Source organism: Boleophthalmus pectinirostris, unplaced genomic scaffold (genome assembly GCF_026225935.1).
Source record: "Boleophthalmus pectinirostris isolate CB_2022bp ecotype Guang Dong unplaced genomic scaffold, ASM2622593v1 HiC_scaffold_5, whole genome shotgun sequence".
NCBI lineage: Eukaryota > Metazoa > Chordata > Actinopteri > Gobiiformes > Gobiidae > Boleophthalmus > Boleophthalmus pectinirostris.
The window spans coordinates 6,606,243-6,619,572 of NW_026571404.1; the positions used below are offsets into that span (position 1 = coordinate 6,606,243).

At 40.7% G+C, this 13,330-nt stretch overlaps 1 protein-coding gene across 4 annotated transcripts in view; it reads left to right on the top strand.

The window, feature by feature from the left end:
• Nucleotides 1-13,330, top strand: part of dntt (deoxynucleotidyltransferase, terminal) — a 306,321-nt gene that overhangs the window by 232,878 nt on the left and 60,113 nt on the right. The window lies entirely within an intron of this gene.

Consider the following 13,330-nt stretch of genomic DNA (forward strand, 5'->3'; position numbering starts at 1 on the left):
AAACCAGGACTAAAACGGGACTAAATCAGGACTAAACCAGGATTAAAATCAGGTCTAAAACCAGGTCTAAAACCAGGACTAAAACCAGGACAATATCAAGTAATCCAAAGTATTCAGGTTACGTTTCTCACTTTAAGTAATTTAATGGATTATGTTACAAACTACATTTTGGGATATGTAATCTGTAATCTGTAATCTGTAGGGGATTACATTTTTAAAGTCACCTTCCCAACACTGTGTAGGAGTGACTCATAAGGATAAGATATAGGTCAGATCTGTGGAGAAGCAAGCTCGTTCACCAGCACAAGAACGAATGTGAGTGAGTTTAATGGTAATGATGTGTGGTTTTAGTTTGTTTGTTGTTGTTCTTTTTGCCTGTACCATGTCCTGTTCTTGTTTTTAATTAAGCCCTGATGAAGACCAGTTAAAGGTGCAGCGACAGTTCTTTTTTCAAATGTCTGCATTCTCCTTACTCTAGAAAATCACACATGTTTACATCCAGTGCGAGTTCAGAATTACTGTTGAAGTTTCCTGTCCTGAAATATTTCAGCGACAGACGCGCCAGTTTTTAGACCCTTCGTCTTCTTCAGTCGCGCCGTCGCTGGAAGGGATCTCCAAGAATCATCTCAGTTTGTCTTCGCTCTTTTTTCCCTTTTCTTCTTCTTTCAGCGACCTCAAAAACGGACTCTCTTTTGCGGCGAACTGGTCGTGGATTCTCGTCCGCCGTCGTGACAAACTTTGTGCGAATTGCGAGGAAGCGACAGTTTGCAAAAGCCTCGAAGAACCGCTGCATAAACCACATAATCCCCGCGCGTTGACGAGTCAGTTACACTAGAAACGTAGGTAATTTGATTGACAACCTAACAGCCAATAGATAAAGAGGGAGCCTTGTTATCTATTGGCTGATGTTTATCTGGCCTCATTACGTCCACAGTTGATCGATTTTTATATATTTTTTTTGGGTCATCATAATTACAAAGCTGCTGCGTCTCTGTAATGGTATTTTAAACTTTCAATGACAATTTGAAACTAAAAAAAAATCCTCCATACAACCTTTAAGGTCGAAACATGTCGGCTTTGGCCATTCAAATAAAGGCCTTTTAACTATATTTTTCCTGGATGTGTTCACTTTTTCTAGTGTTTTGGAGCACCTGGAGTCCGTTGTGTTTTGAGTTTTGATCCTTTTTTCCAAGAGCACCTCTACTTGCTCCTACTGACTGGAACACCTGCAGCAAACAGCCACATTTTTGTTCTTTCTGCACAGAATGTGAGTGAGTGTTTCAAGGAATTTTTAGCCATAAAAATACCGGTAATTAAATTATTGAAATATATACACATTTAAATGTTCCTGTACTCATTTCTTTTCCATGTATTTGAGCAAAATAGGTGTTTTCCTAGTACAGATATATTGTATAAACTGGTCTTGAGGTCAAAATAAGTCTGCCAAGTCTGCTGTCTGTATCAAATTATATAGCAGTTTAGTGTCTGATCATCAGGAAGTGTGTGTTAGCATGCTTGTTTTAGCACAACTCCGCTCTGTGTGAAAAGCATTTATAAACTCATTGTTAGGGCAGGTATCATAAAGAAGTTGCCGATACGATACATACTTTGATGCGTTGTCCACGATACCATACATATCTCGATACAGTGAGCTTTCCATTCGATACGATATATTTCAAATCAATTTGATATGGTTCAATAAAAAATAAAGGCTAAATTGTGGCTGTGATTCTAAAAGTCTTGTGCAAAGTTATTATGAAACACATTTTAATCACCAAAACAGTGAAAATGTCAAATGTGTTTGATAAATGAGTTTCCTTCCTCTAAACAAGCAACAAAACTGAAGCACTGTAACCAGTGTTGGGAGGAACGCGTTATAAAAGTAACGAATTACACTAATGCATTACTTTTTGCTGTAACGCAGTAATGTAATTACAGGGGAAAAAATAGTAATATTTTACTCGGTACAAATGTGAGTAACGCGCGTTACAATGTTTTTTTAACCTGGATTGAAGTGGTGGGTTTTTCTTCATACAAATTCGCTAAAATCACCTCGATATCAGCAGCGGTGAAACGCCGGAGATGCTCCTCATAGACCTTCAGGTAACCGCGGGCGAAAGGACTGACACTGTTTAGACCTGGTTTAGACCTGGTTTAGACCTGGTTTAGACCTGGGTCAGTTCTGGTTTAGACCTGGTTTAGACCTGGTTTAGACCTGGGTCAGTTCTGGTTTACACCTGGTTTACACTCGTCCCTCCCTCTATCGCAGTTCACTTTTCGCTGTCTCGCAGATTTATTTATTTTTTTTTGCATTGTATGAATGTGTATTGCGTTCCTCCCGCTGCGTCCTGACTGGCCAAGGGACTCCTGTCTCCTGTACAGTACAGAATGTGTTCAGCTGCCAAATTTAAATACATGTTTAATCTCTAGCAGTGTGATTCTGAAGTGCTGTATGTCTGCAAGTTTTCTCTCCGACAAAATCCACAACGTTGACGAAATGTTCTGCACCGACAAAGGCTCCTGCACTCACACCCAAAAGGCAGAGGAAGATGAAACCATCACACAAAAAGTTGGACTTCTGGAGACGCTGAAGGAAGGTAGAAGTTACGCGCTGTAACAGACTCTTGCACCGGCTCGGGTACCTGCAGATAGTTACTGAAATCAGGACCGTGAGCCCGAGCAGCAGGGTGACAGTCGCTCTTACCTCCGTGAGGTGCGGAGCAGAGCCGCTCCTTTCTCCTGCGTCACCTTCGAGCCCGTCCCTACAGTGAGTCCTGTTTTAGTCCTAGTTCAGTTCTAGTTTAGTCCTAGTTCACTTCTGGTTTAGTCCTGGTTCAGCTCTGGTTTAGTCCTGGTTTAGTCCTGGTTTAGTCCTGGTTCAGTCCATATACGTCGCAAAAGTTATTTTGGTGAGAGTAACTTAAAGTAATGCAATAGTAATGTAATGCCTTACATTTTAAATGCAGTAATATTGTAATGTAACGAATTACTTTGAAATGACAGTAATAGGTAATAAATAACACATTACAGTTTCAAAGTAACTTGCCCAACAGTGATTGTAACAAAATCATTTTGTAAAATACCAAAAATAATTCTTGGTGAGCTCATGATATCGATACTGGATCATTACATTAAATCAGACTAATGCCCGGGGGCCCATGATATAATTACGTTTGGCCCATGAGATGATATCAAATATGTATTAGAGCTGCCGCCGGCTACAGATAAACTAGAGACATTATTTATTTAAAATTGTGTTATTATTTTATATTCTGCTTGTTCTGGATTCAGTGTTTAAGCAAAACTATTATTAAACATTTATTTTAATAAGAAAAGGTTTAACATTACATATCTCGAAAGAAGAGAAAACATGCACATGTTGTTGAAAATTTTCAATAAATATTTTGTTTGGTGCACGACTTAGTCCTGTTTTTAATTTTGGCCCTTTGTGAATTTGAGGGTGACACCTGCATTAAACAATATATCGATATTTTGATATTTTTGCACACCCCTGGTCATCGTGGTGAATGATTAAGAAGCTCTGAACTGATAAGTGAGGATAACTTCCTCTGCAAACTGTTTACAATGAGCTGTTTTTCAAGTTTCAAGACTTAAAGTAAATCAGGTACAACGACTTGAATGTGGAACAAATTAAGAAATACTACAAATATGGCTACAACTTTACAGTAATTCTGCTTCATAGTCAGTGTTGGGGAGATTACATGTACTGGAGTAATCAGAGTACAAATTATGAGTAACTGTATTCAGTTACAGTTACTGTTTCAGTGAGTGGGAATTGGATTACAGTTACTTTGTTGAAATAAATGGATCACACGGCGGGATTTTGGGCTATACCCCCCTCCTCTTTTTTTTGATAATTCCACTCATTGCTGGAAACTAAACCAGGTCTTAAACTAGATCTAAACCAGGACTAAACCAGGACTAAAACAGGACTAAAACAGGTCTAAAACCAGGACTAAACCAGGTCTAAAACCAGGTCTAAAACAGGTCTAAAACCAGGACTAAACCAGAACTAAACCAGAACTAAACCAGGTCTAAAACAGCTCTAAAACAGGTCTAAAACCAGAACTAAACCAGGACTAAAACAGGTCTAAAACAGGTCTAAAACAGGTCTAAAACAGGTCTAAAACCAGGACTAAACCAGAACTAAACCAGAACTAAACCAGGTCTAAAACAGGTCTAAAACAGGTCTAAACAGGTCTAAAACCAGGACTAAACCAGAAAAACTAAACCAGGACTAAACCAGGTCTAAAACCAGGACTCTAAAACAGGTCTAAAACCAGGACAAAACCAGGAAAACTAAAACCAGGACTAAAACAGGTCTAAAACCAGGACTAAACCAGGACTAAAACAGGACTAAAACCAGGACAAAACCAGAACTAAACCAGGACTAAAACCAGTTCTAAACCAGATCTAAAACAGGTCTAAAACCAGGTCTAAACCAGAACTAAAACAGGATTTAACAGGATTTAACGGGACTAAACCATGCCGCTTTGACCGTGTCTCCTCGTCTTCTATCAATAATATTTTTAATCTGGTTCAGTAAAGTCTGGACTTTTCATTTTCTTTTAGCAGATAAAACATGTTATGTGAAGATTTCCTCGTCTTTGCTTCTCTACAGCAAATCAAGTAATCCAAAGTATTCAGATTACATTACTCACTTTAAGTAATTTAATGGATAATGTTACAAACTACATTTTGGTGTATGTAATCTGTAATCTGTAGGGGATTACATTTTAAAAGTCACCTTCCCAACACTGATGATAAGTGAGGATAACTTTTTCTGCAAACTGTTTACAATGTTTTTCAAGTTTTTAAGACTAAAAGTAAATCAGGTACAGTGATTTTAATGTGGAACAAATTAAGAAATACTACAAATATGGCTACGATGTTACAGTAGTTTTGCTTTGTTGTTGTTTTATATGTGAATGGGAATAATTGAGACGTCTGAAGTAGAATTCCAGCTGCAGTAATAATCTCCAGTGACACAGAAAGCCGTAGTTTTATCTCAGTTTCACTCGGCCCGGTTCAGCTGAGCTCCGGGTCTTTGTTTGGGTTCTTCTTTGACTTGTGTTTCTGTGTTTGGGCTCAGGCTGCACAGAGGAGCACTGGCAGGTTAAGTCCCTCTGCGCTGCCGGGAAAAGCACAGGTCACAACGAAGGAGCTTGATAGACATGGGAACAGATTTCAGACTGGGGCTACTCAAAGTGCGTCTGACAGGTTTGGATGTGTTTCTTTCTGATGTCTAATCTTTTTAGTGCCTGTGGTAAACATTCCTCATAGTTTTACATCTGTTTGGTGGCAGTTTGTGGGAAAAGAGTTCAGAAGAAAACTACAGAAATACAGAAATGGTAGGTACAATAATGGAATGAAAGATTATTGGAGGGAGTTGGTTATGTGCTTTATTTGATTAATCGGTCGATAGGGTCTTAATCGACCAAAGTTTGCATGGTCAGCTAATTATTTTCTTTAGATTCTAAGGATTATTATTAAAGGTTGTATAGAGGATTTTCCAAGGAACGAGAAATCCAGCGACTGTTTGTCCTTTTTCAAATGTTGCGCATGCGTGAAACCACCTCCCCCCTCCCCCACAGCTCCTACGTAGAAACGCCTCCTCCCTCCTCCTCCTTACGCCAGAAACAGGTTTGTTTACAGCCGGTGCGCTGCACATGACTTGTAAACAACTAACTACAGTGTTGGTTAGACAAGACGGAGAAGTGAGGAGCGGGGGGAGGGGGGGTGCGGACATTTCGTGCGCGGACGAGAAGTGAGAAGCAGGGAGAAGAGCGGATCAGGGAGAGAGGAGAGGAGAGAGGAGAGGGGAGGAGAGGGGAGAGAGAGAGGAGAGAGGAGCGGTGCGTGGAGATTCCGTGAGGAGCAGGGAGAAGAGCGGAACGGGCAGAGGGGGGCGCAGAGATTCCGTGCGAATGAACTAGCTACTACTACAACACGCAGCAGCAAGTGGACTCTTTCTTTGCCTTGAAAATTAAGTTTTCAGACATAGGATATCGCATTCGTGTCCTGAAAAACGTTTGTCTAGCTCTTGGAAATAAAGTACGTTTTCATAATAAGCAGAAGTTTCCTGTCCAGGAGTAATTTGTGGACCAGTGTGTCAGTCTTTAGACCCTGTGTCTGCTTCAGTCGCGCCATCGCTGGAATGAATCTTCAAGAATCACCTTAGTTTGGCTTCGCTGCTTTTCCCCTTGTCTTCTTCTTTCAGCGACCTCAAAAACGGACTTTGTTTTGTGGCGAACTGCTCCTGGATTCTTGTCGCCATCGCAACAAACTTTGTGCGAACTGCGAGGAAGATATAGGTCAAAAAAAGCCGCTAAGAACTGTTGCGTTGGTGGAGTAAACAGCGTCTGTGCATCTTGCGTCTGTGGACTGCGTGACAGTCGTACGTAAACCACGTACCGGCGGCGCAGGCAAGTCAGTTACACTAGAAACGTAGGGAGTTTGATTGACAGCCTGTCAGCTCACAGATAACGAGGCAGTGTCGTTATCTATTGGCAAATGTTTAGCCCCACCACGTCCAGAGTTGATGAATTTTTATTCTCTTTTTTTTGGTCATCATAATTACAAGGCTACTGCATTTCTATAATCTATCATTGACAATTTGAAACAAAAAAAAAAAACAAAAAAAATCCTCCATACAACCTTTAACGTATAATGACTAGGAATGTAACAACAACCAAAATATCGTGATATGGTATCGTCAGAAGTCTCAATAATTTCGAAAGCTGTCACAATATATAATATATAAAATAGAAAAATGATGCGTTTCGACGTTTGTACTTGGTCCTCATCAGGCTACATGAGCCCTGATGAAAACCAAGTAGTCGAAACGCGTTGGTGTGACTTTTAATAAATTCACCACAAATCAGACGGTGCCTCTGCCATCATTTTTCTATTTTACGAGAATCTAACCCTCCAGGTTGATGAGCACCTGTATGCGTACATTTTTGATCCAGTGTAGTGCTCCAATTTTGTTATTTCTATATCGAATTAGAAGTTCTTTTGCTAAAATGCATTGTACTGTAGTAGGAACAGTTAATAAACATAGGGAACTACATGTCCCATGATTCATTTCAGCACAGACAACATGAAGAAATATGTTTTGTACTTGAATTCTTGAGATTCTGACTGTAAGAATTTGCACCAAAGTCTTGTCAAGGTATTTTAAAAGCAAAAAAGTGTCCTATCTAGAATTATATTTGACACTCCAAAATAAATCGCAATAAATATCGTACCGTGAGATGAGTATTGTGATAATATTGTACCGAGATTTGGATATCGTTACATCCCTAGTAATGACCCAAAGGCAAGGCAAGTTTATTTGTACAGCACAATTCGTACACAAAGTAATTCAAAGTGCTTTACAGAATAAGAAATACATTAAAATCATAATAAAAACAAATCAAACAAAGAGTGCGGAATGAAAACCTTTCAGTTATATGCACAGTTAAACAGAAATGTTTTGAGTCTGGATTTAAACAGCGTCACAGAAGAGTCTGTCTCACATGTTCAGACTGTTCCAGGTTTTAGCTGCATGAACCTGAAACTCTGACTCCCCTTGTTTAGTCGTGACTCTGGGCACCAGCAGGAGGCTGGTCCCTGAGCTCCTCAGAGTGTGAGATGTTCATATGACACTAACATGTCACAGATGGACTTTGGTGCTCGGACATGGAGACACTTGTACAAGCAGAGCTGCTTTAAAGTCTCTGAGCCACAGGAGCCAGAGCAGAGACCTGAGCACAGGACTTATGTGCTCGTACTTCCTAGTTCGAGTCAGGACCCGAGCTGCAGCGTTCTGGATGTTCTGGATGTTCTGGATGTTCTGCAGCGTCTCACAGCTCGTTTGGAGAGACCAGTGAGCAGAACATTACAGTATCTAACCTACTGGAGACAAACGCATGGATAAGTTTCTCCAAGTCTGATTTAGACAGTAAACCTTTGATTTTCGCTATGTTTTTTAGATGGTAAAAGGCTGCAGATGTTATTGATTTGATGTGGCTGTTAAAGTTCAAGTCTGAGTCCATTATTACCCCTAGATTTCTTGCCTGATTTGAAGGTTTTAGAGAGAGAGACTGGAGGTGACTGCTGACGCTGTCCCTTTGTTTCTGTGGACCAAACACTATGACTTCAGTCTTGTCAGAGTTTAGCTGGAGAAAGTTGTTTTGCATCCACACACTGATCTGTTGGATGCAGTGACCAAGTGGGTCCACTGGTCCATAGTCTCCTGCTAGACAGACAAGACAAGACAGTGTGGCTGGGTGGTCCCTTAGAGATAGGGTGAGGAGCTCAGTCACACTGGAGGAGCTCTGAGTAGAGCCGCTGCTCCTCTATGCTGAGACGAGCTTGCTGAGGTTCGGGCATCTGGTCTGAATGCCTCCTGGACGTCTCCCTGGAAAGATGTTCATGTCCCACAGAGAGGAGGCCCCATGGAAGACCCAAGACAGTTGAGGAACTACACTACTGGTCAAAGGTTTTAGATCACCACACTTTTCCCAGTTTTTTACTCGTTACTCTTGACCAAAACATATTCTAAACTTTTGATTGATGAAAGTGTCCAACTTTGGCAGATATAACAGCTGAACACACTCGTGGCTCGTACTTTTTACAACAGAAATCAAATATTCTTCAGAAAGTTCTTCCCAAGTCTGTTGCAGAAGTTTCCATAAATGTGTGGCACTTGTAGGTTGCTTCACTCTTCTGTTCAGTTCATCCCAAACCAGGTCGATGGAGTTTAAATCTGGACACTCCAGGTTTTCAAGTTTAACCATCTTGTTCTTTTTTCCTGAGGTAGTTTTGGCAGAGCTTGGACTTGTGTTTTGTATCTTTTATCTTTTTTTTGAACCTCTGGGTGTTCAGTTTTTACCTTTGTACAATTTCAAGCTCTTCGTTGGACTTGTACGATTTGAACTGCATTAAATAACTGGAAAAATGAGGGTGTTCTAAAACTTTTGACTGGTAGAGTACATTTCCTGCTTCATTTTGTAAACACGAACACCATTTTTAAATCCTAGCCTCCCAGTTTTGTTACTTCGCAGTGCATAGACCTCGACACAGATCCATAAATCAAAACTAAGGCGACGGCAGCAGTGTGCGGTGAGTCGACGCAGAACCACAACTCGGCCTTTAGACCACACGCCGAGCCGGGGTTTGGTGAAGGTGTAAATGCAGCAGTGCTTCCAGATTCAATCCACTGGGAGAACATTTTTGTAGGACACCAGAGTCCACCACACGCCTTTTCTCTTAGTAAATAAATAAAAATCATGTGAACACCTCGTGGTCCGGTGTGTGCAGCTTTAAAGACGGTGACACAGCTCTTTTCTCCTGAGGTAGTTTTGGCAGAGCTTGGACTTGTGTTTTGTTATTTTATCTTTTTTTTTAAACCTCTGTCTGTTCAGTTTTTACCTTACCAAGCTCTTCGTTGGACTTGTACGACTTGAATTGCAATAAATAACTGGAAAAATGTGGGTGTTCTAAAACTTTTGACCAGTAGTGTATGTCTCTTGGGTGATCTAGGAATGCAGGAGCAAGTGTCCAGGGTGAGGGACGTCTGTGAGTCTCTGCCTTCACAACCGACCTCTGGATGAAACTGAAGACAATTGATGGATTGATTTAATATACACATCATCTGAAAGAGAAGGGGTGTGGAGTGAGCTGGAGGCTGAAGATTTGGGACTGAATCATGAGTCAGATACACGGCCAGATCATAAATCCTTGAACCTTTTAAGAGCTTTTGCCAGACTCACTTTTAGTCGAATAATCGATCAACAGTGTTGGGAAGGTGACTTTTAAAATGTATTCCCCTACAGATTACAGATTACAGATTACAGATTACATACCCCAAAATGTAGTTTGTAACATAATCCATTAAATTACTTAAAGTGAGTAACGTAATCTGAATACTTTGGATTATTAGATTTTCTGTAGAGTAGCAAAAACTAGGATGGTTTAGACCTGGTTTTAGTCCTGGTTTAGACCTGGTTTAGAGCCTGGTTTAGCCTGGTTTAGAGTCCTAGTCCTGGTTTAGTCTAGTTTAGACCTGGTTTTAGTCCTGGTTTAGTCCTGGTTTAGACCTGGTTTAGTCCTGGTTTAGACCCTGGTTTAGTCTAGTCCTGGTTTAGCCTGGTTTAGTTCCTGGTTTAGAGTCCTGGTTAGTCCTGGTTTAGACCTGGTTTTAGTCCCTGGTTTTAGTCCTGGTTTTTAGTCCTGGTTTAGTCCTGGTTTAGAGTCTAGTTTTTTAATCCTGGTTAGTTTAGTTTAGCCTGTTTAGTAGTCCTTTAGGTTTAGTCCTGGGTTTAGTTCTGGTTTTAATCCTGGTTTAGTTTACCTGGTTTAGTCTAGTTTTAGACCTGGTTTAGTTAGTCCTGGTTTAGTCCTAGATTAGAACCTGGTTTTAGTCCTGGTTTAGTCCTGGTTTAACCTGGTTTAGTCCTGGTTTAGATCTAGTTTAGTTCTAGTTTAGTTTCCGGCAATGAGTGGAATTACCAAAAAAAAAAAAAAAAAAAAAAAAAAAAAAAAAAGAATCCATTTATTTCAACAAAGTAACTGTAATCCAATTCCCACTCACTGAAACAGTAACTGTAACTGAATACAGTTACTCATAATTTGTACTCTGATTACATAACTCCGGTACATGTAATCTGTTACTCCCCAACACTGTCGATCAACAGGACGTGACTTCAGTCGTCGTAGGATTTCTTCAGTCGACTTTGTTTAATAGTTCGTGTTTACAGCCTGGTAGAATTTTTGGTCATATTTTCAGGAGCCTTTATAACCATACGGGAGATTTACTCTTTATGTAAGAAATCTCTGAAATTGGACCCCCCCAGGGCAGCTGTGGCTACAATAGAAACTTACCACCACCGGGTGTGGAGTGAATGAATAATGCGCACAATTGTAAAGCAACTTTGAGCATCTGGAAAAGTGCGACGTACGACTAAAGCATTAATATAACTTTCATTACTTTCATTTGGGCTTGAATAATGGCTCTACTTTTTGAAGCTATTGTGGGAAAATACATTCACTTTGTTGATTAAAGGTTGTATAGAGGATTTTTTTTGGTTCAAATTATCGATGAAAGTTCAGAATAGCTTAATAGAGACGCAGCCGCCTTGTAATTATGACGACTAAAAACAAAAGAATGAAAATGCATCAACTGTGGATGTGGTGGGGACAGATAAACATTAGGTTGTCAATCAAACTCTGAAAGTTTTTAGCGGGACTGACTTGTCGGCGTGTTGGGTTTACATGGTTTACGTTCTCCTCGCACACATTCCACATACCCAAGTCGCTGTTTACTCGACCAAGGCAGCGGTTCTTAGTGTCTTTTTTTGAACTGTGGCTTCCTCGCAGTTTGCACGAAATTTGTTGCGACGGCCGACAAGAATCTGCAACCAGTTCACTGCAAAAGAAAGACAGTTTTTGTGGTCGCTGAAAGAAGAAGAGAAGGGGAAAAAGAACGAAGCCAAAGTGAGGTGATTCTTGGAGATTCCTTCCGGCGATGGCGCGACTGAAGCAGGCGAAGGGTCTAAAGACTGACACGTCGGTCGCTAAATTACTTCTGGACAGGAAACTTCAACAGCAATTCATTCAACGGAAGTAAACAAGCTGTTTTCTAGCGTAAGGAAGAGGTGGGAGGAGGCGTTTCTACTTAGGGAGCTGAAAAAAACATTTGAAAAGACATTTGAAAAAGGACAAACAGTAGCGGTATTTCTCTCTCCTTGGAAAATGCTCCTCAATACAAACTTCAATGCCACGTTTGCTCTCGTATGTAGGCGACTGAAGACGATTTTTCCACGTTTGGTAGTGGTTCTGTGGCCTGATTCATCAGCCGGTTTCACGTCGTGGAAACTGATCTCGCAGCATGAGGATTCGTTCGCTCGATGGTAGGCGGGTACTTTTTTATTTAATCAATCGCTGCTGTTTGGTCGTGATGTACGTAATGCATCAAATCCCGTAGGAAGAAGGGCGATAACGTCTTTCCTCTTGATAAAATTCACCAAACATTCTTTTATTCCGGCTTTAAATCCTCGATCTCGGGAATCGTTGTCAACACAGAATGTCTGTCTTCGTCTACATCCATCTCGACGCTTTGTTTACTGTTGTGCTGTTCCACAAAAGGGACCAGACAGACGCTTGAGTTTGACGTCATGACTTCACAGCTCCTCACTGATTGGCCGGTGCGCGTCTACAACTTCCGGGGTTCTTACAAACCGAAATGCGAAATGTTTTCTTCTTCCTAGAAGGGGTGTGACAGAAAATAATTGAGAAGTCCTGGTTTTGACCTGGTTTAGACCTGGTTTTGACCTGGTTTAGACCTGGTTTAGACCTGTTTAGACCTGGTTTTAGTCCTGGTTTTAGACCTAGTTTAGATCTGGTTTTAGACCTGGTTTAGACCAGGTTTAGACTGTTTAGACCTGTTTAGACCTGGTTTAGACCTGGTTTAGACCTGGTTTAGACCAGTTTAGAACTGGTTTAGATTTAGACCTGTTTAGGTTTAGGTTAGACCTGTTTAGACCTGGGTTTAGACCTGGTTTAGACCTGGTTTTAGACCTGGTTTAGACCTTTTAGACTGGTTTAGAACTGGTTTAGACCAGGTTTAGAACTGGTTAGACCTGTTAGACCTGGTTTTGACCTGGGTTTAGACCTGGTTTAGACCTGGTTTAGACCTGTTTAGACCTGGGTTTTAGACCTGGTTTAGACCTGTTTATGTTTTGGACCTGGGTTTAGACCTGGTTTAGACCTGGTTTTGACCTGGGTTTAGACCTGGTTTTGACCTGGGTTTAGACCTGGTTTAGTCCTGGTTTAGACCTGGTTTTGACCTGGTTTAGACCTGGTTTAGTCCTGGTTTAGACCTGGTTTAGTTTTGTCTGGCAATGAGTGGAATTACCAAACAAAAAAAAAAACAAAAAAAAGGGAATAGCCCAAAATGTGAAAACAGGTAAATACCGCCATGTAATCCATTTATTTCAACCAAGTAACTGTAATCCAATTACCACTCACTGAAACAGTAACTGTAACTGAATACAGTTACTAATAATTTGTAGTCTGATTACATAACTCCGGTACATGTAATCTGTTACTCCCCAACACTGCTTGTGACCCAGTCTTTGGGAAACAACGGCCTTAAAACTTGGCATTACATTTGTTATTTTGCATTTATCCGAGTATAAATGCAAAACAGTGACTAGGATCATCACAGTCCTCGGCGTTTCAAACAGAGGTGGATTTTTTCGTCTGGATATTTGCCACGAAAATACCGTAAATCAATACAACAATGTCACCCGCTCCAATTTAT